The sequence below is a fragment of the Theobroma cacao genome, chromosome 2 (genome assembly GCF_053813885.1).
Source record: "Theobroma cacao isolate CCN51 chromosome 2, ASM5381388v1, whole genome shotgun sequence".
NCBI classification, from domain to species: Eukaryota; Viridiplantae; Streptophyta; class Magnoliopsida; order Malvales; family Malvaceae; genus Theobroma; species Theobroma cacao.
The window spans coordinates 32,867,857-32,880,860 of record NC_142640.1 but is presented as its reverse complement, the minus strand read 5'-3'; the positions used below and the strand labels follow the sequence as shown (position 1 = coordinate 32,880,860).

General features: G+C 32.8%; 1 non-coding gene across 1 annotated transcript; it reads left to right on the top strand.

Moving 5' to 3' along the window:
• Nucleotides 1–334: 334 nt before the first annotated feature.
• On the top strand, nucleotides 335–441 carry LOC148764167 (small nucleolar RNA R71). The gene has a single exon (XR_016024892.1). It is a non-coding gene; the product is annotated as a small nucleolar RNA R71 (small nucleolar RNA).
• Nucleotides 442–13,004: the final 12,563 nt, after the last annotated feature.

The following is a 13,004-nucleotide window of genomic DNA, read 5'->3' as shown; positions in this document are numbered from 1 at the left end:
ACACTGATGACTTGCATGATGATCTCCACAAAACTCATAAGCTACAAAAGGACTTTGCAAGCTATTGGTACCACAAGATTCAAGAGTTTTAGTTAAAGTTATTACCTGAGCGGATAATGTTGTCATAGCATCAACATCATGAATTCCAGCTACTCTCTTATGCATTCCTCGCTTTGTTGGCCATTGGTAGTTGTTTGCAGCCATTTCCTTCAACAAATTGTATGCCTCATCAATTGATTTTGCCATTAAAGGTCCTCTCGCAGCAGCATCAATGGTGGTTCAAACCTGCCCACTTAAACCATTATAAAAAGTTTACACCTGAAGCCACTTTGGGAGACCATGATGAGGACAACATCGAAGTACTTCTTTGTATTTTTCCTAAGCTTCGTACAATGATTCAAAATCTAGCTGCAAGAATTATGTAATGTCATTCCTCATTTTCGCTGGCTTAGCCAAAGGGAAGAATTTGGCAATGAATTTCTGGGCAAGATCATCCCATGTTGTCAATGAGCCAGTGGAGAGCGCATTCAACCATGCTTTAGCTTTATCCCTTAAGGAGAAAGGAAAGAGACTTAAGCGAATTGCATCATCTGTGACACCATTGTGCTTGAACGTGTCACAAATCTTCAAAAAGTTTGTTATATGGCCGTTGGGATCATCAGTTGGAAGACCCCTAAATTGAACCGATGTTTGAATCATGGAGATGATAGCTCGCTTGATTTCAAAATTGTTTGCTTGAATAGTTGGCCTTCGAATGCTTGATGCAATTCCTTCTACTAAAGGAACAGTATAATCCCTTAAGCAACGATTGTCAGATACTACGTGCTCTTGGATTTGCTATCCACCTTGTTCATCAGCCATTGTATTTATTGAAGCAACACCTTATTGATTTTCTCATCGAAGTCTACAAAATGTTCTCTTAATTTCTGGATCACATGGGATAGTCTCCAAGCTATTTGCTATTCTCATACAATGACTGAACTTAACTGCAAAACAACAATAAAACTTAAATTAAGACTAATTTGTAAAATTTTAATATTAAGAAATAAAAAAGAAACAAAATCCCCGGCAACGGCACCAAAAACTTGTTGTCGATTTTGCACACACAAGTATACGTATCGAATAAGTAATATAGTGATAAAGTAAAGTATCATCCCACGAAGATTTGTTCCTAAAGTTTCACTAATTACTAAAATTATAAAACAAATTAATTTTATTTAAGTAATTCAAAAATTAAAGAAAAACTAATTAAAAATAATTAAAAATCAACACTAAATAAACTAACAAACTAAATAAGTTAAGAAAAGCAATATATTAAAGACCTAAGATTATAGGTTCATTCAACATTTCATCTGATACCAACTTTTCTTGTTATTTATCTTTCCTGGGTGGTTTTACTAACCTAAAATCCAAAGCTATAAACAAGTCTCCGTCGAGTTGCTTGTACAAATACCTAACTTAATTAGTTCACTATATGTCTGCAGGAATCAATTAAATTAAGTTCATAAAGTAAGTTTCCTAATGCGGCTATGTATGGCAATTGGCGTATGTCTACCCGAATCGTGAATCAGATTACCTAAGTGACGTGGACATACACTATTCAAACCTTAGTCCAATCTAAAATCTCGTTGTCGAGTCTCAATTAGATTCACAAATCAATTAATTATTGGCCAAGCAATCAAAAGCATTAAGAACAAATTTGAATAAGCAAAACTACACCCATTCAGTATAAATAAAGAGAAACTAATATTCAAACCACATGTTGAATTCACCATAATCCTAGAAAGATAATTTAGCTCATAATAACTAATAAAAACAATATCCAAAGAAATTTAGCCATAAATCCAAGTCAAAGAAAATAAAAGAAACACAAAGGTAGAGAGAGAGAAAAAGTATTGAAGCTTTATGATCTCAATTCTCTGTCAAATTCTCTTGTTTTCTTATTTTGTTCTTGGCTTTAAGTCCCTAAAATAGTTGGTTGCTGCCTCCCCCTTAAAACCTCTGAAAAAGGTCTCTTAAATAGGCTCCAAGTAACCTAATTTTCAAAATTTTGTCAATTTTTGTCAATTTTTTTGTTTTTGGAAAATCGCCCAATGCAGCAGCCTTGCTTTCTTGGTGCAGCGGTGTGGGTTTTTTTTTGCTACAGTAGCGCTACAGTGCTACTTATTCAGCGCTGCAGCATTGAGCTCTCGAGAAATTTGTATGGTGACACCAACGCTGCAGCCTTGTTCTCCCGACGTTGCAGCGGTCTACCAACTTCAAATGTGATTTTCACCCTAATCTGGTCCGAACGTGTCATGTTCTGTCCATGCATACTGCTACAATGCTTCGACTTAGACAAATATTTTGACCATGACCCAATCTTAACTGGGTGAGGTAATAAACATAAAGTTGTAGCCCTTTCTCTTAGATGTGGTCCAAGAATTACTTCATTTGGAGTTCTATAGACAAAGATATGGTCAAAATATCGCAACATATAAGAATGAAGCCACCACCATACTTGCACGAATTTTCATCAAATGAGCCTTTTTCATCAAATTTCCTACAAAAGCAATAAAAAAAATTACCAATGCTACTCTTAAAGTAATTTAAAACAAAATAACATAAAATTTAACTAAACTAACTTAAATTAACTACTCAACATGTAATCAAACTTAAACTAGAAAAACACCTAAAATGCTAAGATTTGAACCTAAAGTCTCAAACATCTAACTACTTAAGCCTCTAAAATGTGTCAAAATAACTCTATATAATAGAGTTATCAATTCTTGATTATAGAATGAAATTAGTTACATCAAAGTGTGAAACTAGGGTTAGATAAAAAAAATTTTGTAACTTGAAGATGGAAATCCGAAGGCGCCATGGAGATTCAAAGAGATTACAAGCAAAGCTTAAAGACATGTTTGTAAAATTCGCTAGGAATTTGACCAACTAATTTCCTTAATGGCTCAAGGAAATTAGAATTAGTAAAGTCCATAATCATCCAAGTAGTTGGCATGAGATAGATTTATTTTTCAGTATATATACATATATTATATGCGAAATGTGATAAATGTTATACATGTCAACAATGTGAAATCAATGAGACCTTCCACCAACAATGTGAAATCCCTCGTTAATATATTGAGTCAAAAAGTTACCTTCCACCATATAACAAGATAACTAGGTTGCTCTTTTAATTGGAGCCTTGTTGAGTCACTCAAGGCTAAACTTTTACATAAGTACGTTTGAGTTATTGGTAGGTCTTACTCAACTAGTACCCTGTTATTCGGATGTGTCACACATGACCGCATAGTATTAAAGGCATAGTTAGGGAAAATGTATATGCATTTAGACAAGGAGTTGTCACTTAAATAATCTAAAAGTTGTATAAGATACAATTGGTAAGTTAAGTTACTTACCTAATTAGTTTCATTATGGCTTGTTGAGTCATTTAAGGTCATGGTGGGATGAAAGGGGTCTTAGCTTAATAAGAAATTTAAACGTTTTAATTTCTCGAAATATTAAAATAGGGTTATTATTTTGATAAAATATTGAGAATAATCATATAAGATTCTAAAACCTTGTCTTTATGATTACATAATTTGTATTAATGACTAAGCTTTATAAATGTTGATTTATATAGGATATAAAGCAATCATGGCAACTAGTTTATCACTTAGAAGCATACTTGATGCAAACAAGTTGACAGGCCCAAATTTTATTGACTGGTTTTGCAATATCAAGTTTGTCTTGAAACAAGAGAAAGAGGCTTATGTCCTAGATGGTCTTGTTCTCGAAGAACCTAGTGATGATGTTACAAATGAGGAAAATGAGGCCTACAAAGTTTATATATATAATCTCGATCCAGCCACATGTGTGATGTTGGCTAATATGGCTTTAGATCTTCAAAAGCAACATGAAGCTATGAATGCCGTGAATATTATCTTAAACCTTGAGAAATGTTCGATAAGGAAAATCGCATAGAGGAATTCGACATTTCAAAAGAATTGTTCTGATGTAAGATGATTGAAGACAACCCAGTAAAACCTCATGTGCTAAAGATGATAGGATATATCACTTAATTGGAGCAGTTGGGTTGGACCATGGATCATGATTTGAGCATAGATCTTGTACTTTCTTCACTGTTAGAGAGCTATTCACAATTTATGTTGAATTTTAACATGAACAAGATTGAGGTAACCTTATCAAGCTTATTGAATATGCTCACACAGGTTGAAAACACCATTGCAAAAGAGAAGCCTTCAGTTCATCTTGTCTCTTTTAAGAAAAATAAAAATAAGAAAAAGAAAATTTTCTAAGAAAGACAAGAGTGAAAAGGCATCAACTTCAAAAGTTATGAAGCCTAATGGAAGAGTGAAAAAGGACAAAGACAATGACAAATGCCATTTCTATGGCAAACTAAGGCATTAGAGGCGCAATTGCAAGGAATATCTAGAATCCATCAAAATGAAGCTTCCATGTTAGGTATAAATCATATGATGATTTATTTTTCACTACTTGGTAAATGATACCTTACTCTTTATTAATGGTTCTAATATGTATGACATATTGTAGAAATTAATGATAAGAAGCACTGGAGAATAGGACAATGAAGGTGACAACCTCAGTTAATGGTGATCAAGCTTGTTTTCCTATAATAGATTGTGGAACAATAAATAATTTTAAAACATTGCATGTGTTCATGGCATGATTGCCAAGATGAGATGTTTTGGTTTTGGGCCTATGGCTGAATATTTTATTTTATGTTTAGGAAACATGGATTTATATTTCGCTAACATGAGATGATTAGCTTTTATATATTTATATATTTACATTATATCTCCTTTTATTTTGGAATTGTTGTAAATTATTTATACTTAAGTGTAACCTTGCATGTATGATAATCAATACTAAGTCATAAGATCATTGTGAGATTATTTTTCTTTTGATTATGAATCAAAAAGAAAATTAATGAGATGACTTAGATAAAATTGAGTCCTAACTCAATGAATTTATAAAAGGATTATGAACACATTTAGTTAAGGAGCATTCTTATTGAGATAAACTATCTAAATTAAGATTACTTAGAACTAAATAACAATTTATTATCATATTTAATTCATAAGAGATTAACCACAAAGCATTCCAAACCCAATTAATCGCATGAACTAACCTTTGAGAGGATTCATCCCATAACTGATGATGAACGACTTATGATATGTAAGTATACATAAAACTTATGGATATAACAAAGGAAAGTAAATAAGTTTACTTGGTAAGATTTCTATACATGATAGAACTAGTGGGAGCTAATGACACTTTAAAGGTCAAGGGTCATGAAATTATTAAATCCAATAGATGAGATCTATGAACAAATATTGATTTAATGGAATGCATAAAGATGCATAATTAATCCATTAAATACAATCTACTAATAGGATTCATATTGATGCACTACTCATATAAGTCAAGTCTACTAAATGATCCAACATGAATGATTGGATAATAATCTCTATTCAATGTAATAAATTGAAAATAGTTGAATGCATTAAATAAGATAAACATATTTTGTGCAAATCATAAGGTTAATGTGAGTAAGATAAGTTAGTCATTAAAAGTGTATAAGATATATTTGCCAGTCTAAGAAAAACAAAACAGGACAAAAGAGTTAGAGCCTAAAAGGGGACTTAAGAAAATAATGTAGGATGACATGTTAAAGGAGTTTAACATAGAGAGACTCTTAAATATTAAAAGTGACATAAAGTCATGATTGAGCAATAGTATTGGAATGGTTCTAAAACAAGAGATAATTGCATGATTATATCTATAATAGGATACAAACCTTTTGTTTAGGCTACAAAAGGAGAGATATTTGGATCATTGGTTAAATAAACCAATATATGATTCCAAGTTGTTAAAGTAACAACAAGAGCCATAATAATGGAATCAAGGTCTCGTTGTGATCTAAATTAGCATTTTAATTATGATAATATAGATTGTCAATCATATAAATTAACATATTCCCAAACATTGTAATTTGAGTTGTCCTATTAGAGACAAAGTTGCTAAGTGAAAAAGTTCGCTATTACATACGTTAGCAATTGACTCAAGTGTAAGTGGGAGATTGTTGATATATGCCATTGAGCCAATTGGATTGGTCAAGGAATATATATTGTCATTTAATGCATACTTAATCGCAATTATATGTCATAGAGGTTTTCTTTCATGTTAGTGCAATAATAAGAAGTTATTAAGTACTAACTAGATGAAGCCCATGGAACATAAAGGCCTTGCAAGAGAATTGTAAAGTTGTTACAATTATGAGATCACTATGCATAAAAGCCATGTTCCTAAAATTGTTCTTGGTCATTTTATTGTCAAGACAGGGCATTGACAATGTTCAAAAACTGGTACATGTTAAACCTATTTACTTAGAAAGTAAGCAATCGATCTCATAGATTGAAGTATATGGGATACTTAAAAATAACATGTGGGTGCTTGTTAAGAAAAAAGTTCACTGAACATGACCTGTTATGAGAACTTCATTTGGTATTTCACTCTCAAGTGTCTATGGAATATGATCTTATGTGATAGTCGTGCAACTAGTCCTCGAACTTGAGACACCAAGTCATCTTGCATGGGGAATGACATACTTTGATTTCACCTTTACGGGTCCGGAGGTGACTAAATGCCTAAACATGGTGTTCTTGGGTATGTCATGAAGCATGCGACTGTGAATAAGTGGTCAAGAGAGGATTCATCACCCCAAATTATATGAGGGGATATATCTCACTTGTTTTCAATTCTTGATTAACTTGTATAAAGTCTTTGGCCAAAGCATGATGAATTTGAGGAAAGTTAGTTTCCTAAATTCATAAAGTTAGTCATGAATTATGAGAACTAATATAGAATGTCATAAGTAGACACCGAGCCATGCTTTATGACATATCCGAGATATTTGATGAAAAGATCGTATTGCATTTAAAGGCTTATCACTGAAGGGCCTTGTCAAATTCTTTAATTGACCCTCTATCATTTGGGTGGTCATGATGTACTACTAGATGCCACTCATGATCTATAAATATAAATCAATTGTCAAATTGATATTTGATTAGGATTTATTTTTATTACCAACATGTTACAAGCTTAATGGGTCACATACATTAAGTGACATGATTGAGATTAAATAAGGATAATCAATTAAGTTGTACTTAACTATAATAGACAAAAAAAAAGTGAGAAATTAATTAAGTTCACAAGGACTTAATTGAATTAAAATACAACTATTGTATCTAAGGTTAAAACATAATTTGGCTATATAAATATGTTATATTAGCCAACTAAAACTCTAAGCCTCTCGCTACATCTTAGTCGTTTCATAAAAATAAGAAAAGAAAAATAGTTTTCTTTGTCTTACAGAAATAAGATTCAGCAAGAATTTTTGGTCTTTTTGTTTTGGAAACAAAACTTGCTAGTACAAGTAAAATCCTATCTTTGAGAAGGTCTTACTCGATCACTATCTAGATTACTGTTAGAGAACAAACACTTGGGTGGCTGAAGATTTCACAAATCCTAAAGGTAAAGAAGCAAAGATTTTGACTGTAGGATTTTAGACTATCTTATTCTCTTTTCAGGTTACTTGCTTTATCACAAGCATTTTTGGATTTAATTGGTTGTTGATTATAATATTTAATATAAGGTATGTAACTCCTAAACTGATAAATGTTTATAATTAATATAAAAATTACATGAAAAACACAAACATTGATCTTGTGGGATTCGACTATTTCTTTAACTAAATGCTTAGTTTATTTTTTTCATTACGTTATATTTTTAATTTCTTAATTATTTTCATGTTTAAGCATGAGGTCAAATCCCAGCATAATAGCCCAGTAGCTGATGAGGTTATGGCAACTCTAGCCGTAAAGCAACTGCTCGAGTAAAATTGCCAAGAGTATCAGGCCATGATGGCAAATAGTTAGACGAATGATGGAAGTGTGTAATCAATACTTTTGGTGATAACTATGTTGATGTGTTTCCGAATGAATTACCTAGATTTCCTTCTAAGAGGGAGATTTAATTCTATATTGACTTAGTTCCAGATACAAGACCTACTTCAATACATTCGTATCAATTAGCACTGGCTGAGCTGAGGGAACTTCAAGAGCAGTTGAATGACTTGTTGAATAAGGGCTTCATTTGCCCAAATGTATTGCCTTGGGGAGCTTCGATGTTGTTTTTGAAAAAGAAAGATAGGAGCTTAAGATTGTGTATAGACTATTGGGAACTTAATAAAGTTATGATAAAAAATAGGTATCCACTTCCAAGAATAGATGATTTATTTGATCAATTGCAAGGGGCAATGTGCTTTTCAAAGATTGATTTGTGCTCTGGGTATCATCAGTTAAGGATAAAAAAGAGTAAATATACCTAAGACTGTATTTCATACATGTTATGGAGATTATGAATTCCTAGTGATCTCGTTTAGATTCACTAATACCCCTGCAGCTTTCATGGACTTAATGAATAAACCTTTTCAAGCCTTTTTGTATAAATTTTTTGTGATGTTTATAAACGATATATTGGTGTACTTCAAGAGCCTAAGAGAGCATCTACAACACTTGAAATCGACCTGCAAACCCTTAGAGAGTATCAGCTATATGTACAGTTTGAGAAATGTGAATTTTGGCTGATTGAAGTTAGCTTTCCACGGCACATCATATCTAAACGGGGGATGCAGGTTGACCCTTGTAAGATAGAGGTAGTAGAGAACTAGCCAAGGCTTATGAATGTCAAAAAAATATGAAGTTTTCTAGGTATGGATGGTTATTATAGACGCTTTGTACAAGATTTCTCAAAGATAGCGTCTGCCTTCATGAAATTAACTCGGAAAGGAGTTAGATTTGAATGGTCAGATGCCTACGAGATGAGTTTTAAAGGCTTAAGGCCTATTTCACCTCAGTGCCCATACTGAGCCTGCCTTGTGGGACTGAAGGCTACACCGTGCATTACAATGCGTCACGAGTTGGTTGAGGTTGCATATTGATGCAAAATGGAAAGTCATAGCATATGCATCCCGTCATCTAAAGAAGCATGAACAGAACTACCTTACACACGACCTAAAGATGGATGCAATTGTTTTTGCTTTAAAAATTTAGTGCCATTATCTCTATGGTGAAACTTACGAAATATATTGTCACGACCCGGTACTCTCCTCGAGCCCATGACAACCGCTGCAGTATCCCGATACACATTCATTACCTGGAATGCCGACCAGGATCCCGCAAGGCTTAACATCAGTATCTCATTTCCCCCGTGAGTAACCATTGTCGAAAATCATGTTCCCAAAGATTTTAAGCTGTTTCCAACTCAAAACAAATAAAATAATAATTTTCGTCTCACAGGGGTATTTTAGTCAATTTTCCCCCAAAAAGTTCGAAACCGGCTAAAATGTAATATACAAGTACAAAACACATAATTCATAATCAAAAATGAGTTTTAAAGTCTAAAATCTTCATTTAAAATGAAATTTTGTTTATTTGGATATAATAAAAAAATAAAAGAAATATTAAGTAAAATATTCTATTTTCTTATAAAACAATATTTTTAGAGTTATATGTAAATTATTTTTTATAGCGTAAAAGTTAAATAAATTCATATATACTGTAATACAGTAAGTCATAGTATTTAATTTAATTTACAATAACAAGTGGGCCCCCGAATAAACAAAAGTAAAGAGGATTGTGAACCTACAGTTTGGAAAATGCAAGTCCAATGGTAGTCCTCGATGAGATCAGCTATCTACAATTTATTCTAAGCCTGAAATGGAGGGAAAGGAGAGTGGTGAGATTATAAAATCTCAGCGAGTAAACAAACATCATTTAAAATATCTAAAGTCGAGTAAAAGGAGACTATTAAAACATTTCATCTAAATATGTTTTTCATAACATAAATACTCATTTCATTTAAATAATCAACATGGCTTATGAGTATTTTAAAAGCTTGGCTCCTGCCAAAATCATTCTCGAGGATACCTTGGCCGAGGCATCTAACCGAGTCTACCAAGGCTATTAAAAATTTTGTATACACGTAAACAAATTATTAGTTTGAAAAACACAACCGTTCCTTGGCATTAATTGAGTTCATCATCACGAGGTTGTTTGGCTTGACGTGAACTCTAACCATACCTCAGGAGATACCCTACGCGCCTTTTCGATCGAGGTACATATATCTATATCCGAATTCTGTGTCCCTCTATTAGGCTGGTCCACAAAATCCGCCTATTGCAATAAGCTAAACCCTCCATATAATAAAATTTTAACAGCATGACAAGGCTAATATTTGACTATCCAGCCTACAAGGGTAAAATAAAACAATTCATAAAACACAGCCCAGCCAGTCATGCCAACACAATGCCAACACAATAACAATATAACATAAGCCATCAATTTCCAATCATAAATTTACAATATACCGGTGGTCTCCAATTACTCTATTTTCAAAATCGTTATTTCGTTTCAAGACAATTTATAAAATCTTTTCATTTAAACACATTTTTGTTTATAAAACCTAAAATGATAATGTTACTCACGATGTCTAGAGTGGGGATTTTTGAAGTACTCAGACTATTGGTCCTCAGGTGCAATTTCCTTACCTTTATCGGAGGACTCACCACCTTAACACAATACAAAATCGAGAAACTTACTTCATTGGTACTAAATTGAATTTAAATTAATTTAAACTACTAATGCATGATATGGAATACAAAATGCACGAGTACCCATCTAAATTCGGTATTGGCCTAATTCGTCTTATCATCCGATTAATTGGCCAACGCATCCAATTTAGCTCCAAATTGCTCCATTTCTTTTCCAATATCTTAATTCACCAAACTCAAGTAAAATAACCTAAAATTTGGCAAAACTATCTTCACTTTTCTTCTAAGAATTTTTGGTCAATAATGGTGCATTAACACCATGATTTTTCCTACTACTTTTTCACACCATAATTCATCATTTTCTAACCAATTCTCTTAAAATAAAAATCAAATTCATCCTCACTCAACACAAGGTAGGTTCTGCAATTGATGAGTGGTGGGGAATATGAACTTTTTTCTTGTTGTTTTGTTTCTAGACATGGTAAACTAACTAAAAACACTAACATAATTTAGAATCAAATCAATCTAACATTATTCTCTCTCCATACCCATTTCGACCAGCCATGAATTCATCATAAAAACATGTAATTTAACCATAGAAAATGAGGAGAAATGCATGGAAAAGGTAGATCACAAGTCAAAATCAAGAAATTTTACCTTTTGTCACTTATTTTCTTGAATTTCCCACACTTTTCTCTTGAAATTCTTCACCTAGGGTTTTTGTTTTTCTTTTCTCCCTTTGTTCTTTTTTATTCTTAGTTTGGCCGACCATATGAAAGAAAATAGGCTGATTTTATGCTTATTTTAAAGCTAAATAAATGATGGATATAAACTTGACACATGCCACCATATTGTTGGTCCATTTGTAATTTCTTCACTATTAAGCTTTCTCTCTCCACCACTTAAATTTCTTCAATTATCCATGATAATATTGGATAAAATACATGTGCTGGACAAGTGTCGGGTGGTGTAAAATTACAATTTTGCCCTTGGGGTGGCAAAATGACTATTTTACCCCTATGCTCGAAAAAATATCGAAATTAAAATTTTTCACTTCTCAAACTCAAATTATGTTCTAAATAGTCAATCTTGATCAATTTTAGTCAAAAATTTCATCCAACTCTCACATCTTAACCTCAAGTGGCAAAATGACCATTTTACCCCTAGGTCATGAAAATTCCAATTTGACTCCAAATCGATCCTTGAATTTCGAATCATCATTTAAAATCATTTCTGAACTGTAAAATTTTCAATTTCACCATAAAATCTCTATTTGATCTAGTTCGAGGCTTAAATCAACTTTGTTGTACCTCTAGGTACAATTCTACTTTTGTAAATTTTTCGGGACTCTCCTAGCATACAATCGTGCTATCATCACATGTATGTCATGACAAGTATTTTATAAAGTCAGGCTTTACATATATATTGATCAAAAAAGTTTGAAGTATATCAGTATATATTTCAATAGAAAGACTTAAATTTAAGGTAGGTAGATGGTTAGAATTGTTGATAAACTGATTGTACCATCCTCTACCATCTAAGCAAGGTGAATATTGTAGTTGATGCCCTAAGCCGTAAGTCGATGGGGAGTTTGGCACACATGAATGTGGAGAGACGATCAATTGTACAAAGTCTTTATTATCTAGGCAATATGGGAGTTCAATTTGAGGATAATGGTTTAGGCACCTTGATAGCACATTTCAAGGTTTGACCTTCGATTTAGATCAAATTAGTGATACCCAAGATCAAGATAAATTTATGGTAAAGATTTTTTGAGACATGAGCAAAGATAGAGCTCAAGATTTCTCTTATGGCACTAATGGCTTAATGAGGTATCAATCACAAATTTACATGCCAGATGTTAATGGTTTAAAAAATGAGATATTGAAAGAGGTGCATGTTGTGACCTATGCTATTCATCTTGGAGCCACAAAAATGTACCACAATGTAAAGTCTACTTATTGGTGGCCAGGAATGAAAAGAGACATAGCAAAATGTGTTGGCTCCATTAGTTTTTAATGATAATAAAACATTCCCACTCGTTTATGTCTAATTATACTACCTGAGTGTGCAAGATGAAAATGTATGTCAATAATAAATTAATCACTGAAAAGCAAATATCAAAACTCATAAGAATAAGGAGCTACAAATAAGCCATAAAACAGAAGCCTCTAAGTCGGATAACCAAGGGAGTTAGTCAGCTAAAATTCAAAAGTGAAGTTGGCCAGTTCAAGCAGATTGTGAGACAAAGAAGACTTAGTCGACCAAGAAGCACGGTTAGTCAACTAAGAGCACACTGCCAGATATCTTAATTACAAGACAGAGAGAACTTAATTGACTAAGAGGCATGGTTAGTCAACTAAGA